The sequence below is a fragment of the Lagenorhynchus albirostris genome, chromosome 1, assembly GCF_949774975.1.
Source record: "Lagenorhynchus albirostris chromosome 1, mLagAlb1.1, whole genome shotgun sequence".
NCBI classification, from domain to species: Eukaryota; Metazoa; Chordata; class Mammalia; order Artiodactyla; family Delphinidae; genus Lagenorhynchus; species Lagenorhynchus albirostris.
The window spans coordinates 138,648,336-138,671,180 of record NC_083095.1 but is presented as its reverse complement, the minus strand read 5'-3'; the positions used below and the strand labels follow the sequence as shown (position 1 = coordinate 138,671,180).

At 36.8% G+C, this 22,845-nt stretch overlaps 1 protein-coding gene across 5 annotated transcripts in view; it reads left to right on the top strand.

Moving 5' to 3' along the window:
- Positions 1-22,845, top strand: part of UBE3A (ubiquitin protein ligase E3A) — a 92,095-nt gene that overhangs the window by 5,284 nt on the left and 63,966 nt on the right. The gene's annotated exons all lie outside the window — the stretch shown is intronic.

Genomic DNA, 22,845 nt, shown 5'->3' with positions numbered 1-22,845 from the left:
TATTATTAGTCCAAAGTCAAATCACTTCTGTAATTTGCTTTACTTTTGACCTCTCCTGTTAATGTGATAAAGGCAAGTGAATCATAAGGTTGACCTGAAAGGAAAAGAGGTTTTGGAGACTTAGAACCTTACTAGATTAAATTATTCCTGAAGTTCAGTTTTAGGAAATCTTCTGGAATCTCACATAAGATGTCATATGTGGATTGTGGAAGAGAATCCTAAGTAAGACTTCATTAATTAAAGTCAACATCTGTGCTGCAAATAAAGCAAGGAGGTGGTGTATGAGCCCTGAACACTTAACCCAAGTAGGATAAAAATCTTCTTTCAATGAAACTCTTGGCTTGCCAGTGTGGAGACTACTGTGGTGACTCTTTAACAGTTCATTGTGTTCCAGAAGTTGATCTTCTGTACCCTTTGGGAAGAGATGAGGTTAGTCAAGCACAGATCCCTTTATGTTACAGAAATAAAACATGAAACTTTTTTTTTTTTGACCTGTCTCTTTGTGGTATGCAGGCTTGTAGCTCTTTTTTAGGTCTTAATAGGTGTCCATTTTTTCATACTTTCAGTAATTGAGAATGTTCCTTTTCACATTTGAGACAAGTAGTGCAACACACAAATTACATAGCTAGGGGCTGAATGAAGATGCTACCAGTACTTTACACATATTCTTTTCATTTGTTGACTTTTGTCTCCTTGTATCAAAAAGAATGGCTTATCCATTTCAAGTCTCTAATAGACGTCTACCTCAGCAGTCTCCTTGAATGTGAGAAATAGTCTTAGGATTAATTGCCCTTGTGAGCTGTAGCCAATATGCTAACTCGGTTATTTTTATATTCTTTGTGATACAGTGTAAATTCTGAATTTTCCTTACAAATTAAATATACAAACAGTAGAAAGAATAATATAACAACCATGTATGTACCACTCAGTATGGACAAATGTCACATTTTGTCACTTGCACTCTTTAGCACCCTTTCTAAAAGGGATGTTCTTTATTTTCTTCTCAGACGATAGCTCTAGCACTGCAGATACCACTACAGGAATTTCTTCATACAACAAATACTTTCCTATCTTTTATCATATGTAAAGCATAATCCTGTTTTTTGGAAGGGAAAGGATGAGATGCCCAGCAGTGTTTTCTATATAAAGCTAATGGGTCACAGGGAGAAATTTGGGTTATTTCCAACTTATTAATTACCTTAGTACTTTTTTCTTAGGAATTCTGCTTATTGTGCCTTGTGTTTCTATTTGCCAATATTGATAACCTTACAGTGTGTCATGAATAAGGATACTAAATATTTACCTTTGCTAAATAAAGTTTTTGTTTTGAGAATTAAAAAATACCTGTCTTTTGAACACCTATTGTATGTGACATGTATACTAATTGATAAATCCCATTTCACACAAAGAATATTTAGGTAACATTTTTTCTAGTTTTCTGAAGTGAGCTGATAATGTGCCATATTCCATGTTGGTGATAGAAAACTATGCTGTTTAAGATAATCCAAATTTAGAGCTCCTAAGAAATGAAAACCTTCCCTAATTAGTTAAGCTGCTTCATTCATATTCAATTTCTTACACATTTTGCTATGTCTGTAACGTATTGTTATAGAATGTTTATGTCCCCCCCAACCCCCAAATTCATATGTTGAAATCCTGACCCCCCATTGTGATGGCATTAGATGGTAGGGCCTTTGCGAGTTGATTAGGTCATGAGAATGGAGCCCTCATGATGGAATTAATGCCCTTTAAAAGACTCCAAAGAATTCCCTCCCTCCCTTCTGCCACTGCGAGGATCTAGCCAGAGGATGGCCATCTATGAAGCAGGAAGGTGACTCTTGCCAGACATCACATCTGCCGGTGCCTTGATTTTGGACTTCCTAGGCTCCAGAACTGTGAGAAATTTTTGTTGTTTATACACCACCCAGTCTATGGTGTTTTGTTGTATAAGCAGCCTAAATGGACTAGGACACATATCAAACATGTTTAAAGAACAGAGGAGGAAAATAGGAAATAGATAAAGTTTGGTAGCTAACGTAGGGGTACATTGTGCTTGATAAAATGGAACTGCTTTTTTTTGAATTTTATTTTACTTTTTATAGAGCAGGTTCTTATTAGTTATCTATTTTGTGCATATTAGTGTATATATGTCAATCCCAGTCTCCCAATTCATCCCACCAACACCACCGCCCCCGCCACTTTCCCCCTTGGTGTCCATACGTTTGTTCTCTACATCTGTCTCTATTTCTGCCCTGTAAACGGGTGGAACTGCTTCTTAAAAGTTGACTTTAATGTTGACATGAGAACACTTAAGTATAATATATTAGAAAAGCTGAACAAACATTAGACTTTCATATACATAAAACTAGATTTCTGCATTTAAAATCATCTATTTCTTTAAATTTAATTATTACCCAGTGTACTGTATTTCATATTATCTTCAAAATAAAAAGTAAAATCTTAGGGTTTCATTTAACTCAGTATCTGAGTCAGTCTCCTCCCTCCTCAAAATTCCTCTTACATGTTTTGGGTAGATGAAGGGTAGGGAGGGGTGAACTTAAAAATAGATGGATCCAAGTTGTAAAATATTGATAGGTCACTTATCTCAGCTGAAATTAAACTATTTACTCCTGGATTGAAGATTCTGTGTGAACACTAAATATTTGCTGTCTCTCTCTCTCTCTCTTTTGTTTTTCCGTGTGCTGTTTTAGGTATTTATAAGTGCTGGATGAATGAGCTACTTTTTAGTTAGTTCAGGACTACTTTTAGATATGTGCTGTGGGCTAATGAACTATGATCAGGATATAATGAAGTATGATCTGGAACAATCCTCTAGGCCTCAGAACTTCAAGTAATTTTAAGTAAAGATGGACTAGGGGTCAGCCTGGATAGTGGGCCAGAGACCCACTTTACTGCCTATTCCTGTGCTGAATTTGACAAGGCACTCCTAGGAGAGGGGGGGAGAGAGAGAGAGAGAGAGAGAGAGAGAGAGAGAGAGAGAGTGTGTGTGTGTGTGTGTGTGTGTGTGTGTGCGCGCGCGCGCGCGCGCGCATGTGCTCACACATGCCCATTCCATATTACTAGCTGACACCAGATTTTGAGAAATTGGGGCTGATCGCTGTTCAGCCTACCAAGGTTTTCTCTCCAGCGAACAAGGTCTAATCCCCTTAAGTGCTTTTTTAGCTATGTAGTATGTGTTTAAAATGGCGATGACTCCAATAGTATTTATTTTGTGTTCTTATTCTGATATCTTTCCTTAGTTCTTTTATCAAGGAAGTAGGTTGGATTAGAAGATCTCCAAAGTAATTTTCGGCTTGTATATTATATGCTCACTTTTTTCTTTTTAAAATATATGTATATATTTTAATTAAAAAAACATTTAAAACAGTAAATAATATATCAGGTACTTATTTACCCATCACTCAGAACTATAAATTACGCCAATTTTGATCCTTAGCGAACCAGATGCAGTCTTACATATGCACTTGTAGCCACCTCACCCCCAAGTCCTATTACCTTCTCTCTTTACCCAAGGTAATAACTATCCCGAGGTTCTTGAATTTCATATCCTTGTTTATACTTTTACTGTATATGTGTACTTGTATCTGTAAATGCTATATATGGTGTTGGATTTTGTGTTTTAAAATTTTTACAAAATGGTATTGTTACTGTACATATCTTTCATCAGCTTTTTTTTTTTTTAAACTATTTTTTGGGGTATGTATGTTGATGCATGTAGCTCTAGTTTAGTTTAACTGCTGTATAGTACTCCATTGTATGATATATCAAATATATGTGTCCCACTACTAATGGATATTTTGAGTTTTTTCCTTTTTCGCTATTATAAATGATGCTGCAGTGATCATGTTGACACATTTCTTTGTGCACATATTTCTTTGGGAAGATTCATGGAAGTGAAACTGCTGGGAAATAGATTGTGAATAACTTTACTGGATGTTGCTAAATTCTTCTCTAAAATTGTTATGTCAGTATATACTTTTTTTTTTTTTTTTTTGCTTTACTCGGGCCTCTCACTGTTGTGGCCTCTCCCGTTGCGGAGCACAGGCTCCGGACACGCAGGCTCAGCGGCCATGGCTCACGGGCCCAGCTGCTCCTCGTCATGTGGGATCTTCCCGGCCCGAGGCACGAACCCGTATCCCCTGCATTGGCAGGCGGACTCTCAACCACTGCACCACCAGGGAAGCCCGGTTATGCCAGTATATACTTTATCAGCAGTGTACGGACATTTCTTTTTCCAGCATCCTAGCCCATACTTGAGATTGTCAGATTTTAAAACTTTTGCAAATTTGATGGGTGTGAAATTTTAGCAAAATATTACTCTCATTTTAGCATTTCCTTGATTATTCTGGGTGGTGGATATATGGATATGAATTTTATTATTTTCTGTATGTTTTAAATGTTTCATAAAGAAATGGTTTAAAAGAAAGTAAGAGACAACGTGTTATACAACGTTTATGTTGTAAAGGGTCTTGGAGATCATCTCATCCAGCATTCTTTATGATGCAGCCGGGAAAGTTATCAGAATAAGAATAAAATATAAAACCCTACTTATTGTCCTTTGTGATATTCTCTTTTGGGATATATCTCAATTTTTGAAGTGAAGCTCATGAGTCTTTTCTTTTATGATTTCTGTTTTTTATTGAAGAAATCCCTTTTAATATTGTCTGCAAATAGTTGAGAGGTTTTTGTTGTTTATTTTTTTGCATTTAGGTCCATCTGGGAGGGAATTAGGAATCTTTTTTTTTTTAAATGAAAAACGAGTTGTCCCAACATTAAGTATTGAATCTTTTCCCCATTAAATTTTTTAAATATCACCTGTATCATTTGCCAAATGCTTGGGTTTGATTTTAATTTTTTTTTTAAACACTGGTAGTACATTGTTTTATTTCAAATAGCTTTATGTTAAGCTTTGAAGTGTGAGTCAAAGCCTACTCCTTTATTCATTTTCAGAACTTTTATTCTTAGACTTTCACTCTTCCATAATAATTTAAAACCAGTGTATCAAGTTTGTTTGCGGATATTAATTGGAATTGCATTGAATACATCAATTAACTTGAGAATTGACATAGTTTATCTTGCCATTTATTCTGTATTTTAGTTTTCTTCCTAAATTCCTTTTATACATACCTTGTTAAATTTATTCCTAGATATTTGATCTATACATATTTTTTTGCACTGTAAATAGGATCTTTTTTCTGTTACATTTGATCATTGCTGATGTTAATTTTGTATCCATTAACTTGGGTGAACTCCATCAGTTTTATTAGTTTATAATTCTTTTAGATTATTATAAACAACAATTCTGTCTTTTCCAGTGAACTTTTAAAAATACAAGTCTAACTTTGTTACTTTCTGTTTAAAATTATTCTTTGGCTTTCTGTGGCTTTTAGAATAAAATGCAGAATCCTTAATTGGTCTATAAGGTCCCATCTGATCTGGATTCTCTCTGCCTCCTAAGATTTAATTCACACTCTCCTTTTTTTGGAACCACCTAACAATATTGGCCTTTTTTTCAGTTTTTTGAACTATCCAGGCTCCTTGTTGCAAACCTTTTGCCCAGTGCATTTCAGTCTGCCTAGAACACAGTTAGCCAACAAATTTTATCCATCCTGTAGGGCTCAGCCTAAATATTACTCAGGGAAGCCTTCCTTTTAGAATCTCTTTGTACTTACTAGTATTAGGGCTTTCTTGTATGGTATGGTTATTGAATTCTGTGTTTTCTGGATAAGTACTTAGCTCAACTGATATTAAATAATTACTTTTGAATTGAAGATTCAATGAGAAAAACAAATGTCGGTCTCATTTTTTTTTCACGTGCAGTTTCAGGCATTTGTCAGTGTTGGATGTTTACTGATTGATCAGAATTGCATTTTTTTTCCAGTTAGAGAAATATTACTCCAGTTGGTAACTGCTCAAAAGAAAATTCGTAATTAGGCTACACTTTAGTATTTTACTAGACATTAATAGAAAATTAAATGTTCTCAATGTTTAATATTTATGTCCTTCGAGTATGGATGGTCTTTAGAAAAACAATTTTCTGTCTTTTAACAGATGCAATCTAGTTCACTTAAAATTATATGTTGTGAATTTTTTTTTTTTTTTTTTTGCGGTATGCGGGCCTCTCACTGCTGTGGCCTCTCCCGTTGCCGACCACAGGCTCCGGACGCACAGCCTCAGGGGCCATGGCTCACAGGCCCAGCCGCTCCGTGGCGTGTGGGATCTTCCCGGACCAGGGCACGAACCCGTGTCCCCTGCATCGGCAGGCGGACTCTCAACCACTGCGCTACCAGGGAAGCCCATATGTTGTGAATTTTTAAAAGCATTTTGAAGTTAAATTAGAAGCTAATGGTCTTTTATCCTTAATTCAGATTTTATGACTTTAGATGCTACATTTGATAGATGAAATGTAATAAATTAAACATAAAATAGTGTTCATGATTATTTCTAGGAAAACTCACCTACCTTTAGTTATTTTAGTATATTGCATTATAAATATTTTTTGTGTGTGCGCTGAATACTAATGTAATTCTGTGTTTAATTTTCGGTTAAGTTCTATGTAAGATTGAACTCAATTTAACTATTGTGCAGAAAGAACCCAGAGGAAAATTTCAGAATAATAAGTCATTGGGACTATGTGTGTGGCACATTGCTTCTGTTTTCAGATCATGGAATTGTTGATTGCAATAAGTGATTTATAATTAAAGTCAGGAAATTGAAATAATTCTGGTAGTTTGGAATTTTTAAAGGCTTTCCATAGATGACACTTGGGATCTACACTGAGATAAGATTCTCTCACTGCTAGTAAGTCACATAATAAACACTTAAGTAAACACTGGGGAAAGAGCATTTTAATGTTGGCAGATCATGGGTTTACCTTTTATAGTTTTTCAGACAGGTAAATAAGCATAGTTTGTTTACTTTTGAGAATGTTCACAGAACCCAGAGAGAGGGGAGGGCCAAGGGTCACATTAGAGAGTTCCGTTCTTTTCTAATGCACAGTGATTGTGATCCTAAAATTTTACTCCTGTATATAAACTGACCATACACCGAGATTTGCCAGCATGGCCTCAATTTTAAATGTTAGGTTATTCCTGTAAATCATAAAACCAGAAATCCTAGAACTTTCATATTTCCAGAGAGCCTTTTATATGTCATGGTTGTTTGCCCCTCCCCTCAAATATTGGTGTGTAGAATTAATTATTTTTGAGAATAAGGAAATACAGAAAAAAATACGTATTTTTAAAGTATAAAAAGAAGTGAAAGTTTTCTCTTCCTTTCTTAGCCAATTCCAAAACTTAACTGTTGTTCAATTTAAATGTAGAAAAACATAAAAACATCTGGTGAATACCAAACAAATACATCTGTGTAACAGATACTTGTAGTTTTATTCTTTTTTGGGGTGGTTTATAAAAAATCATTCCATACACTTTTTATAATTTCCAACTTAATTGAGATATAATTCACATACCATAAAATCCACCATTTAGAGTGGGTTTTAGTATATTCAATTGGCAACCATCACCATTATCTAATTTTAGAACATTTTCATCATCCCCAAAAGAAACCCTGTACCTGTTAGCAGTCATTCACCATTCTTTCCTTCTTCAGCCCCTGAAGAGTGGCAACCACTAATCTGCTTCCTTACTTTATGGGTTGCCTATTCTGGACGTTTCATGTAAATGGAATCATAAAATATATGTCCTTTTGTGTATGTCTTCCTTTACTTAAATGACAGTAAGTATACACTTACTGTTTATTCAGTAATCAGTTGATAACTTTGGATTGTTTCCATTTTTTGGTTATTATGAATCATGTTACAAACATTCATATATAAGCTCTTTTGTGTGGACATATAAATTCATTCTCTTGGGTAAGTACCTAGGAGTGAAACTGTTGGGTCTTAGCTAACTAACTGTGTTTAACATTTTGAGGAACTGCCAAACTTTTTTTCCAAAGTGGCTGCACTATTTTACAGTTACATCAGCAGTATATGAGGGTTCTTTCTAAGTACTTCCTTGCCAAACCAATTGTCTGTCCCTTTTATTTTAGCCATCTTGTGGATGTGAAGGCATCTTTGTGATTTTGATTTGCATTTGCTAAATGACTAATGATCATCATTTCATGCCCTAATTGTCCATCTTCAGAGATCTATTTAGATCCTTTGCTGTTTTAAAATTGGGTCATTTTTCTTTTTATTGTTGGCTTTTAAGCGTTTTTATATGTTCTGGATACAAGTCCCTTATCAGATATATGATTTCCAAGTATTTTCCCCCAAAAGGTTGTATTTTCACTTTCATGATTGTTTCCTCTGAGGCACACAAGTTATAAATTTTGGTGAAGTCCTGTTTGTTTTTCTTTTGTTGTCTTTGGTGTTATTTATTGTGTTGGCCAAAAAGTTTGTTCAGGTTTTTCCATACATCTTACAGAAAAACCCGAATGAACTTTTTGGCCAACACAATAAGAAACCATTGTCTGACCAGTCATATAGATTTATACCTGTTTGCTTCTAAGAGTATTGTAGTTTTAGCTCTTACATTTATGTTTGTCATCTGTTTTGAGTTAATTTTTGCATATGGTGTTATATGAGGTAGGGGTCCAACTTTATTATTTTTACATATAGATATCCAGCTGTCTCAGAAACATTTGCTGAAAAAGACTATTCTTTCCCATTGAATTGTCTTGGTACCCTTGTTGAAAATCAGCTGGCCATAAATGTAAGAATTTATTTCCGGACTCTCAGTTCTCTTCCATTAATCTGTATGTCTGTTCTTCAGCCATTAATACACATTCTTGGTTACTGTAGATTTGTAGTAAGTTTTGAAATTGGAAAATGTGAATATTCAAACTTGGCTCTTCTTTTTTTGGCTGTCTGGGTTCCTTGAATTTCTGTGTGAATTTTAGGGTTAGCTTGTCAATTTCTGCAAAAAGGGCAGATGGGATTTTGATAAGATTTGTGTTGAATATGTAGGTCTATTTGAGGAGTATTGCTACCTTAGTATTATGTCTTTTGATCCATGAACATGGGATGTCTTTGTTTGTTTAGGTCTTTACTTTTTTTGTGTGTTTTGTAGTTTTCGTTGTACAGGTCTTACACTTCTTCTGTTCAAAAGAAATGTATTTTATATATTCCTAAGATTCATTCTTTTTGATTTTATTGCTTATGGAATTTTTCTTAATTTTATTTACAGATTATTCATTGCTTGTGTATAGATTTTTGTCCTGAACTTGTATTCTGTACAACTTGTTTTTTTTCCCTCTTAACTATTTGTTATAGAAATCTTTTCCATGTGAGTGGTTACATGTGCATCTACCTCATTCATTTAGCAAATATTTATTGAGCACCTACTATGTCATAGGCATTTTTCTAGGTGCTAGTGGAGACAGCAGTGTACAAAATCCACCAAAACTCCTGTTTTCATGGAACTTATACTTAGTAGGGAAAGAGAGATCATAAACATCAAAAACAAGATATGTAGAATATATCGTATGCTGCATAGTACTTCTAAGGAGAAAAATAAAGGAAGTGGTATATGAAGTATTTGAGAGTGCAGGGGATGAGTGCAAATTTTAGTGTGGCCAGAGAAAGCCTCGCTGAGATGATAACTTGAGTAAAGAACTGAAGGAGATGCGAGAGCTAGCCATGTGGATGACTGGGGGAAGAGCATTTCAGGCAAAGAGTGTAGTGAATAAGGAAACACTGAAGTGGGAGAGTGCCTGATCTGTTTGAGGAACAGTGAGGTGGCCTGTGGGGCTGTAGAAAAGTTAATGATGGAAATCGAGTCAGAAAGGGAATGTAGGATGCAGATCATTTGGTCATAATAAAGAGTTTGACGTTTACCTTTGAGTGAGATGGGAAGCCATTGAAGGTTGTTGAGCAGAGTGGAAAGTTCTGACTTAGATTTTAGCAAGATCACTCTGGCTGCCATGTTGATCGTAGATTGAAAGAGAAGGGCAGAATCAAGAGACCAGTTGGCAGGCTATTACAGCAGTACAGATAGGAGGTGATGACGGTGGGTTGGACAAGGTGAGGCCTATCAGGTTGGTGAGAAGTGGCTGAATTATTGATACATGTTGAAATTATAGTCTGTAGGGTTTGGTAATAGGTCAGATATAAGTGTGAAATAAAGGGAGGAGTAAAAGATGACACTGAGGTTTTGGCTAGAACAACTGAAAGTATGGAGTTGAACAGTACTTTTTAGTTACTGCATTAAATCTATGTGTGGTATCACATGCCCACATAACTACAGGTAATTTTACCGTATCAGCTTGGTGGAAAGGGAAGCAAAAGAAAAAACTCAAGAAAGGAAAAGAATGTTAGATGTGGAACATATGTCCTGAAGTAAACTTGATAGAAGACTATCAATCCTTTGACTTCTATCAGCCTTTAGAACTGAACTAGGAAACTAACTCAGAGTTCATAATATATTTTGAAACTCTTTATTGTGGAATTTAGGTTGTTTAAAAATTTTTTTTTTTTTTTTTCCCGGTACACGGGCGTCTCGCTGTTGTGGCCTCTCCTGTTGCGGAGCATAGGTTCCGGATGCGCAGGCTCAGCGGCCACGGCTCACGGGCCTAGCCGCTCCGCGGCATGTCGTATCTTCCCGTACCAGGGCACGAACCCGTGTCCCCTGCATCGGCAGGCGGACTCTCAACCACTGCGCCACCAGGGAAGCCGTGTTTTCAATTTTTGATATTACAAATAATGGTACATATTATTTCTGTAAGGTAGATTTCTATAAAATGACTGTTAGACCATGAGGCTATGTCAGCTTAAAGATTTGATAGATACTGTCAATTACTCTTTAAAAAAAAGCTTTTTAATCAAGTTTCATTCCCAGCACATTGTGTAGGACTGCTGATTTACCTCATTGCTTATTATATAGTATCTAGTCATGAAATTAGAATTTTTTGATATAGGTAAATCTATCTATCCTTTATGGCTTCTGAGTTTCACCATGCTTACAAAGATAATACAGAAATCTCATATTTTCTAGGACTTCTATGAGGTTACTTTATAGATTTAGATTTATAGATTTAGATCTGAATACATTCAGCATTTTTTTGAATATTGTATGATTTAGGTTTAGATTTGGATTGCATTTGGCATATGTTTGGATGTTGTGTGAAAATATCTAACTTTTCTAAGTTCTAATATCTAAATATCCCCACTTGGGCAGCTAATTCTCTAGACCAGCGGTTCCCAACCTTTTAGGCACCAGGGACCGGTTTTGTGGAAGACAGTTTTTCCACGGACAGGGGGTGGGGGTGGGTCGGATGATTTAGGCGGTAACGCAAGCGATGGGGAGCTGCAGATGAAGCTTCTTCGCTTGGTCGCCTGCCGCTCACCTCCTGTTGTGTGGCCCTGTTCCTAACAGGCTGCAGACCAGTACTGGTCCGGGGGTTGGGGACCCCTGCTCTAGACCACCTAAGGGATCCTTTCCCCACTGATTTAAATTACCATCTTTTTATATATTGTTTTCATAAACTAAGAAAAAAATCATGTTTATTGAAGTACTGAATTTATATCCAGTAAAGTGCACCTATCTTTTTTTTATTTTTAAAGTTTATTTATTCATTTATTTAATTTATTTTTTTGGCTGCATTGGGTCTTCATTGCTGTGCGTGGGCTTTCTCTAGCTGCAGCGAGTGGGGGCTACTTTTCGTTGTGGTGGCTTCTCTTGTTACGGGGCACAGGCTCTAGGTGCACGGGCTTCAGTGGTTGTGGCATGCGAGCTCAGTAGTTGTGGCTCACGAGCTCTAGAGCGCAGGCTCAGTAGTTGTGGTGCATGGGCTTATTTGCTCCGTGACATGTAGGATCTTCCTGGACCAGGGATCGAACCCATGTCCCCTGCATTGGTAGGTAGGTTATTTTTTTTTTCTTTTTTGCGGTACGCAGTCCTCTCACTGTTGTGGCCTCTCCTGTTGCGGAGCACAGGCTCCGGACGCGCAGGCTCAGCGGCCGTGGCTCACGGGCCCAGTTGGTCCGCGGCATGTGGGATCCTCCCGGACCAGGGCACGAACCTGTGTCCCCTGCATCGGCAGGCGGACTCTCTCAACCACTGCACCACCAGGGAAGCCCGGCAGGTAGATTCTTAACCACTGCGTCACCAGGGAAGTGTGTGGTAGTTTTATGTTTAAATTTATAAGGAACTGATGAACTATTTTCCCAATGGTTATACCATTTTGCATTCTTACCAGCAACGTATGAGAGTTCCGTTTCTTCCAAATCCTTGTCAGCATTTGATACTCTCAAATAAATTGCAGACATTCTTATGGATGTGTAGTGGTATCCCACTGCAGTTTCTTTTTCTTTAATTGTAGTAAAATATGCATAACATAAAATTTACCATCTTAACCATTTTAACTGTACAGTTCAGTGGCATAAATTATACTCACATTGTGCAACCATCATTCTTAACCCATTTTTGAAACTTGCTCATCATCCCAAACTGAAACTCCATCCCCATTAAACAGTAACCCCCCAGTTTCTTCCTCCTCCCTCCAGCCCCTATTCTACTTTCTGACTACGAATTTGACTTTTCTAGGTGCTCATGTAAGTGGAATCCATATGATGTTTGTCCTTTTGCTTTTGGCTTATTTCACTTAGCATAATGTCCTCAGGGTTCACCCATGTTACATCATATATCAGAATTTCCTTTTTAAAGCTGAATAATATTCTATTGTGTGTATATACCACATTTTGTTTAATCATTCTTTCATTGATGGAGACTTGAGTTGCTTCCTTCCTTTGGCTATTGTGAATAGTGCTGCTATAAACATGGGTGTTAAAAATAGATCTCTTCAAGTCCCTGCTTTCAGTTCTTTTGGGTATATATCTAGGAATGTAATATATCTAGTAATTTTGTGTTTAATTTTTTTGAAAACCAGTATACCATTTTCCATAGCAGCTGTACTGTTTTACCTTCCTGCAAGGGTCCCAATTTCTCCACATCTTTGCTAATACCTTGCTAATATGTTGTTTTTATTTTTAAAAAATAATTGCCGGATAATGGGTGTGCAGTGTCATTGTGGTTTTAATTTACATTTCCGTGATGACTAATGATGTTTTCATGTATTAATTGGTCACATGTATGTCTTCTTTTGTGAGTATCCAAATATTTTGCACATTCTTTTTCTTTTCAGGATACAGGTCCTTTTTTAGACAGGCATGTATTCTGTATCATTACTGATTTTTTGGGGGGGGATACTTACTTTATTAATTAACAAGAGGAATGTTGAAATCTTTAACTATAGTTGTGAACCCGCTATCTTTTCTTTCACTTCTCTTCATTTTTGCTTCCATGTATTTTCTTTATTTATTCTTTAATTTTTTGGCTGCGTTGGGTCTTTGTTGCTGCTTGTGGACTTTCTCTAGTCACGGCGAGTGGGGGCTACCCTTTGTTGTGGCATGCAGGCTTCTCATTGCGGTGGCTTCTCTTGTTGCAGAGCACGGGCTCTAGGTGGGCTTCAGTAGTTGCAGCACACGGGCTCCGTAGTTGCAGTATGTGGGCCCCTAGAGCGTGCGGGATGTGGTAGTTGCGGTGTGCAGGCTCTAGGGCATGCAGGCTTCAGTAGTTGTGGCATGCAGGCTCAGTAGTTGTGGCTTGTGGGCTCTAGAGCTCAGGCTCAGTAGTTGTGGCTCATGGGCTTAGTTGTTCCGTGGCATGTGGGATCTTCCCGGACCAGGGATCAAACCCATGTCCCCTGCATTGGCAGGCTGATTCTTAACCACTGTGCCACCAGGGAAGTCCCCGTGCTTCATATATTCTCAAGTTCTGTTATTAGATGCATTCACATTTAGGACTGGAAGATCTCCTTGATGAATTGATTCTTTATCATTAAGAAATGTCTCTGTTCTCTGGTCATGTTCCTTGTCCTAAAGTCTGCTTTGTCTGGTATTAATATAGCTACTTCTCCTTTCTTAGGATTCGTGTTTGCATATTATATCTTTTGCTGTCTCTTTATTTTCAACTTATATGCCATTATATTTAATAAGTCTTTTAGATAGTGTATAGTTGCATTTTTTGGATTTTTTACAATCTCTGCTTTTTAATTTGAGCGTTCAGTCCACTTATATTTATTGTAATTTTCAATAGTAACACTACCAGGTTACTATTTGTTTTCTAGTTGTACCATTTATACTACCTTCTTTTTTTTCTTCCTTTCCTGCTTTCTTTTGGATTGAGCATTTTTTCGGAAGTCTGTTTTATCTCCAGTATTAGCTTATACCTACCTCTGTTTTTTTTCCAGTGGTTGCACTAGTATTTACAGTATGCACCTTAGTTTATTTCAGTCTGCCTTCAAAATTAGACCTCTTAGAGTATAATGTAAGAATTCTAATACATTATAAATTCGTTTACCTTTTTGCCATTGTAGTCTTCCATTAATTCCCGAATAGAATTTCTGATTATTTCTTTAAACAGTTGTTTTATAAAGAAATTTAAAAACGAAAAGCAGCATTCTTTGATGTTTTGCCCATATTTTCCATTTTCATTTCTTTTCCTTTGTGTAGATTTGTGTGGACTTTTTTCATGGACCTAAGTTTCTATGTGGTGTTGTTTTCATTCTACTTGAAGAATTAAAAAGTTTCTAAAGCATCAGGTCTATTGGCCAAAAATATATTTCAGCTTCTATTTGTATGAAAATGACTTTATTTCACTCTTCAACATTTTATTAGGTAAATTTTCAGACTTACATGGATGTGAAATAATTCCAGAATGTAATTCCACAATTAACACTTTACTATATTTACTGTCTTATATCTATCCATCTATTAATTTGTCTTATTTTTTTTGATGCTTTTCAAAGTAGGTTGTGGATGTTAGAACATCTCATCCTTAACTTCATCATATATAGTAGAATATCTCATCCTTAACTTCATCATATATAGTCATATAGTCATCATATATAGTCAACTAAAACTTAGAAATTTAGTATTATTTAAATTTAGTATTATTAACTGAATTTAGTATATTGTTCTGGTTATCTATTGCTCCCTAACAGATCACTCCAAACTCACTGTACCCCAAACATCAGCAGTCATTTCTTTTGCTTATGAATCTGTACTTTTGGCAGAGACTGGCAAGGATAGCTTGTCTTGACTTCAAGCATTTGAGCTGGAGTTGAGGTTACCTGATAAGTTGAGGCTGTTATCATCTAAAGTCTTGCTCACACATCTGGATATTGATGCTGGCTGTCAGGACTTCAACTGGAGCTCTGGTCTAGAACACTTAGATGTTGCTTTTGTATATGGTTGCTTGGCTTCATTGCCAAGTGGCTGGCTTCATCACTGTAGAGTGGCTACGTTCCAAGAGTGAGTAGTATCTCAAGAGACCAAGGCAGAAGTGCATGGCATTTTTATAACCTAGCATCAAAAGTCTAGCTTATAAAAGAGCACATACTTCCACCGTACTTTCTTGATTGAAAGTCACCGAGGCTGCTCAAATTCAAGAAGTCACATAGACCCTACCAGCTGATGGGAGAATGCCAATGTTAACCTTGTAAGAAGAGCATGTGGGATGGATTATATTGTGGCTGGCCATCTTTAGAATATACAGTCTGCCACATATACCATTCCATGTGTTTTGACAAATGCTTACAGCTTTGCAACACAAAGTCCTATCAAGTTATGGAATCTGTACCCCTTCCTAGCCATTTCCTGCCCCCACATTACCCACACCCCTAAGTCAATCATTGTTGTGATCACTTTAACATAGATTAGTTTAGCTTGCTCTAGAATTCCATATAAATATAAATCATGGTACTTATTTATATAAGGTTTCCCTTAGCATAATGTTTGTGAAATTCATCTATGGTACTGCATGTGTCAGTAGTTTGTAACTACATTCTTCTCTTAAGGGACACCTGGGCTATTTTCAGTTTCTAGCTGTTGTGAAAAGCCTTCAGTGAACAGCTGTATGAAAGACTTTGTGTAGATATGTATGGCTTCTTTGCTCTTGGCTCAATACCTAGGAGTGCAGTTTGAGTTATAGGATAGTTGCCAGATCTTTTCCCCAAATTGGTTGTTTTGTTTTATACTCTTACCAACAATTACATGAGAGTTTCCAGTTGCTCTACATTCTTGTCAGCATTTGGGACTGTCAGTCTTTTTGATGTAGCCATTCTGGTAGATGTATAGAGCTTTATCTTCATATTTTGAAGGATATTTATCCCTTGATATATAAGTGATATATCAAGTGATAAATATGTCTAGGTTGACAAATTTTTTTTTCAGCATTTGTTTCTGATGAGAAGTCTGCGGTTATACTTATCTTTCTTCCCCTGTACTTAAAGTCTTTTTATTTACCTCTGGCTTTTCTTTAAGATTTTCTCTTCATTGCTGGTTTTCTTTGTGATTATCCTGCTTAGGATTTATTGAGTTTTTGGTTTTGTTTTTTTGGTCTGTGTTTATGTTTTCATCAAATTTGGAAAAGTGTTAGTCATTATTTCTTCACATGTATTTTTTTAAAGTTAGCTCTCTTCCTTCTACACTCTTTTCCAGGGTTACTCTGGTTATATGTATAATGTTAGACTATTTGATATTATCTTCAGGTCATTAACATTTTTAGTTTTTTTGGTCTCTCTGTGCTTTAGTTTACTTTGTTTTGTATTTCACTGTCCTTTTTTTTTCCCCCTGCAGGGTCAAATACTTTCAGATATTTTATATATTTATATAAATATGTATATATTTATTTACTTTTTGTATTTCTAGAAGTTCCGTTTGATTTGTTTTCATGTATTCCTTTGAATCCTTGAGCATATTTATAATAGCTGTTTGAAAGTTCTTGTCTACTGATTCTATCAATTCTTTCATTTCAGTGTCTATTGATTGGTTTTTCTGTTGGTTATGGGCCGTCTTTTCCTGCTTACATATTTAGTACTTTCCTATTGGATACTGAACATTGTTATAGTCTATTGTTGAGTGGCTGAATTTTGTTGTCTTTTAAACTGTTAAACTTTGTTTTGCCAGCGAGCTAAGTAACTCGCTGGTCAGCTTGATCCCTTCAAGGCTCTATTAGGGTGTATCTAGAGAAGGCTTTACTTTAAGGCTGGTAGCTACTACAAATGCATGGCCCTTCTTAGTTCTCTACTAAATGTCCCCAGTGTCAGCATATTCTCTTCACTCTGGTTGGGAGAAACTTAGGGATCTCCTAGTCCTGTATGATCACTGGGGATATTTCAGCTCACAGCTCCTCTTTCCCCGGCTTCATATAGTCTTTCCCTTTATTCATGCAGTTTTGTGTATAGTGGCAGACTCGAAAGGACCCCCAAGTGACAGATTTCTGGACTTTCCTCTGCATAGCTCCCCTCTGTGGCAGTCTGTCTTATTAAAAATTCCACCCACTTCAGCCTCAACTCTGACCTCTTGCTTCTTACCTCAGTGAGACTGCTGTCCTCTGACTGGGTTTCCCCTCCATTGACTCAGGTTGGAAAGCCTCCTCCATGAAGAAATTCAAGCATTGGAAGGGTTCACCTCATTTCTGTTCGTTCTCATGGATCAGTCTCACACTGCCTGTTATCCAGGGTCTGAAAACAGCTGTTTCATGTGTTGTCCAGTTTTCTTGTTTTTGACTAGAAGCAACTCTTACATACTTTTGGATCTTTCTCTGGACTTAACTTCCTGTTCTATTTAAACATTTAGCTAATGTTCATACTGTACTGTGCTTTTTAAAATAAACTTTTGATTGAAGTATTAGTACACATACAAAAGTGTATAAATGTGCACATAGCTTGTTTAACTTTCACACACTGAGCACACACGTTTAGCCAGCATTCAGATCAAGAAACAAGATCAGCTCTTCTGAAGCCCCTTGTGCTCTCTTTGTCACTACCTCTCTTTCCCCAAGAGTAACCACTATCCTGACTTCTACTAGCATAGATTAGATTTTCCTGTTTTTATATTTTATGTAATTAGAAACAGTCACATTTAGTTGTGTCTGGCTTCTCTCAAATAACATTTGTGAGGTTCATCTACATTGTTGGCTGTAGTCAGTTGCTTATAATTTCTGTATAGTACACTTGACCCTTGAACTAGGTAAGGGGCTGGGGGTACCCATCCCCTGCATAGTCGAAAATCTGCATATATAACTTTACAGTAGGCCTTGAGAACTTTACATTTCTGTATCTGTGAATTCAACCAATTGCAGATAGTGTGGTACTGTATTAATGTATTTACTGAAAAAAAAAATCCGCGTAGAAGTAGACCTGCATGGTTCAAACCTGGGTTGTTTAAGGGCCAACTATATTTTGTTTTTCATTTTGCTGTTGATGGACATTTTAGTCATTTTTGGTTTGGGGCTACTAAGAATATAGTTACTCTCAATATTCCACTGAACGTCTTCTAGTGAACATATGTACTGATTTCTTTTTGATGTGTACTTAGTGGAATTTTTAAGTCATAGGGTAAATGACTAAACCAAATGATTTAGTTTTAATAGATACTGTCAAAGTTTTTTGAAGGGGTTGTATTGATTTTAATTATACTAAAATATTTTATGCTTTAGTCCCTGGTAGAACAAGTTCTTGGGAGAGAGGCATTATTCTTCTTTGAGAAAAATGAAAGTTTCATGGTTATTCTTACATGTTTGACCTTCAAAATAAACTTTTGTTAGATTGGCATTGGGTTAAATTTGTGTTAATTTGGAATTAAAGGATACCCTTGTTTGTGCATCCATGAATTGCATTTGGAGCTAGTTTAGAATCCTTTGTCAGGCCATGATCCTTATTCCTTTTTTTTTCCTTGTAGAGGGAGGTGTGGTGTCAAGAAAACAATCCCCATTACTATGAAAATAAACATGGATGAGATGAGCACTACCTTCTACCAGCTTATAGCTAGAGGCACTGAGAAACCTATTCAGATAGCTATAATGTATAAAATAATAAATTTAGGGTGGAAATTAAGAAATTATTTTATAGTATTAGGAACATATAGTTCCCAGACAAGACTGGTTATTTACAGAAGAGCTTAGAGCACTCTGTGAGATACAGCCTTTAAAATGAGTAGAGTTTTTTTAAACAGGGCATAATAGGTGGGTGGGGGGTGGAAGTTAGCAAAGGAGAGAGAAGTATTTCTGAGTGAAGTGTCGTGAGAAACAGAAGCATTGAAATTAGAAATACAGATGGCCAGTATGTGATAGCCAGTAATCCAATGATGGGACTAGATCAGGTACTTGGTAATGATGTCATAGAGTGGGCAGTAAGGCTTGTATGAATGGGTGGAAGCCAGTGGCAGGGACTTCATATGATAGTTTGAAATTTATCCTGTGGGCATTGGGAAAGTATAGATTTTGAGTATGAGAGTGATATGGCCAAATTTGAGTGTTTAGGAAGATAATTCTAGTGGCAGAGTCAAGGATAGAGGAAAAAGTAAAACTAGGTGAAGTAATGAGCATCTATAACATGACTATGCATGGGGAAAAAAGGATGCAAGTGATATTTCAAAGAAAAAATTTACAGGATTTGGGTATAAATTAGAAGTGTACAAGGGAAGGAGCATGGCCTTTACAATCAGACAACTTGTTTTTAATCTTGTATTCACTAGTTAAATGACCTCTAAAGCAAGTCATGTAAAAGAAAACTTTCCTCTTCATAAGATGTTTATCCTGTGAAGTATATTTTGTGAACATTTTCAAGCACTGTAAAAATAAAAATGAATGATATATGTGTTCTCTACAAGTGTGGTCTAGTCTGAGAGAAGAGGCTGGACTGGCAGGTTTTGGCCAAATTTTGTATAGTTTCATAGGAAATGTTACTCTGGAACAAAGCCAACAAAGGAATAATTGGGGGCAATGTTGGAGTGTGGGGGAATTTCTGAGGTAGACTTGATAGCACTGGGTGAACGGTTTGTTGTACTGCAAAGAGAGGGGCCTTCTCTTTAGAATATGACTCAGAATTTTCTAATGGGTGACTGGACTGGCAGTGGTACTGTTATACCTTCCACGGTTTTTCTTAATATGTCTGGGATAAACCTTGCTCATGCCTCAAAGCTCAGTTTATATGTTACTTCATGAAGAACGTATTTCCTTTTTCCCCAGACTAAGTCAGAGTACTGTATATGTACACTTAACCATATCCTGATTTCTTCTTCACAACACTTAACTATGCATTGCAGTTACCTAGTTTATTGTGGTTTTTATTGTGCACATTTCCCCCATTACATGGAGATACAAGATTGTCTAGTTTCTTTACCACTATGTCTTCATCCACTTAGTAGACACTCAAACATATTTTTAAACTGAGTTATAATTGACATATAACATTGTATTAGTTTTAGCTAGTAGACATTCTTTGAATGACCTTTAGTATCAAACCATACATTGGTTAGGCTAAATAAAAATGAGGGGGAGATAATAAAGAATGGCACCAATTTTTTTCATTCTGTAACTAGTAGGACAACAAGATTAGGCACATTCAGGGTGGAGTACGTTTTTTGGGAATAATTGAGCTTGATTTTAGATGCTAATGAAACAACCAAGTGCATGTGTACTATTGGTAATTGAGAGTAGCAGGCTTATGACTCAAGAGATGAAGGCTTAAAGATGTAGAGTTAGGGATCCTAAGTATAGAGAGGTGCTATAGGAATGGATGATGACATTGCACAGAAAATTAATTCTTAACCTACGAAAAGGGGCTATTGATAGAAACTTGGAGAGTGGCTATGATTGAGGGGTAGGAAGATGAACTAGCAGAAGACTTAGTTCCTGTCAGAGGTAGAAGAACACAGGCAGGTACAGCATTATGGAAGTCCAGGAGGGGTGAGAAATGGTTAGCAGTGTGAAATGCTGCAGAGAAAAAGTAGGATTAAGAGGCCACAGGATTTGGGACATATAAGAATGATGATGACTTTTATAAGAAAAGTTTCAGTATGTGGAAGGTTTTGTATGTTAGCATCTGAGCTAACCGTTTTCAGGCCTTTCTGGCAGTTAAAGGAAGGAGAGTAAGGAAATGGTACTGTAAAGAGTTAATGGAGTTGAGGGAATTATGTTGAAAGTACTATATGAAAGCAGTGTTTTGAAATTTTAGTCTAACTGCAGAATGGACTAGAATGAGGAGAGCCTAAAGACAGGAAAATTTACACAAGAAAGTTATTGGAACAGTCTTTTGTTGTGAAATTTACAAATGTACAAAACTTAATGAGTTTCAACAAGTAGCTTTCACATAAATTTAAGACACCATAAACATGGCATAAAGGAGAACAAGATTGCTGAGTGGACACAATAAAAAAGTGATAGAAAAGGTAGTCTGAAATTAAGTTTGACCTAGGGTTACAAGGAGGTGAAGGAAATAGGCTGTTGGAGAGGAGATAAAGGACATGACAGATGTAATAATAATATGTATGCACCTGTGTAGAGAGGGAGAGAGAAAGAGAGCAGGCAGATGGGCTATTTTAAGGATAAGTGAAAACGTTACAGGGACAGGTGGATTGGTATAGGCATTTCTTATTATTTGATTCCTTTCTTATTAGATTATTAGACTGAGCCCTCTGTTGGAAAGGAATGTGTATATAAATAAAATAAAGGCACTAGGTCTGGTGTAAGAGTGCTAATGGTTAAATTTGCCAAGAGTGCAGGTAACATTTCTGGTGCTTACAGTTTCTGTTACTTATCCTATATCTTCGTAGATTTGGTACATTCTGTGATTATGTGTTCCTAATCTTCTAAGGCAAAGTTTCTCAAATTGGGGTATGCATATCACCTGAAATGTATGTTAAAAATACAGATTCACACACCCCCATTTTATGTACTGAATCACAGTCTCTGGAGGTTGAGATCAAGTAAGTATCTGCATTTTTTGTTTTTTTTTTTTTGCGGTACGCGGGCCTCTCCCGTTGCGGAACACAGGCTCCGGACGTGCAGGCTCAGCAGCCATGGCTCACGGGCCCAGCCGCTCCGCGGCATGTGGGATCTTCCCAGACCGGGGCATGAACCTGTGTCCCCTGCATCGGCAGGCGGACTCTCAACCACTGCGCTACCAGGGAAGCCCAGTATCTGCATTTTTTACAGGTTCCTTAGGTGATTGTATTATAGAACAGAGTTTGAGACTCAGTGCTCTTAACACTTGGTTAATTTTAAAAAAATATTTATATGCAGTATAATATATTCATTTTCTGCCATCAACCTGTAGGATGCTGGGTGGGTTTCCTTATTTGGTGGGGGACTTGGTTTCTTCATATGCAATAAGAGGAAATGTATTAAAAGACTTTAGTTCCTGTTCAACTGAGGAATGCTCTGGTAATATACAGATGAGTTAAGAATTTACGGTGATTATTTGGATGCATGCTTTAAGCTTCAGAATTTGGTTTTTGATAAGTTAAGTTCTGATAGATATATGAAATGTTTGATTTAAGAAATAATATTTGCTACCATACACTGAGGCCCTATTATGCTCCAGGCGGCATTGTCCTACATACTTTAAAAATATTTTCTCTATTACAACAACCTGACACCTAAGACTTACAGGTCAAGGGACCTGCCAAAGGCTGCTACTCAGGAGGTAGTTGGGCAGATGCCCATATATGTACCTAATACAGCAGGTCCTCAGCATAGGGAATTTAATTAAAAGCTTAATTGCTGTAGGTATCTGAAGGAATTACAGGCACGTAGTTAAACAGTTTTCATATATTTTCAGCCATTTTGGAGGGAGGGAAGAGCAAAGAAACGGCAAGCAGTAAGTTCTTTGGATGAAAATGGGTATCATGGTTCTGCCAGCTGAAAGCACTCAGACCACAGGGCCTGCCTAACCACCTTTCCATGCATCCTGGCAACAGCATTAGGGGCATTTGTCTCTTAATATGTTTCTGGATATTCATAAGTATTACAAATGAAT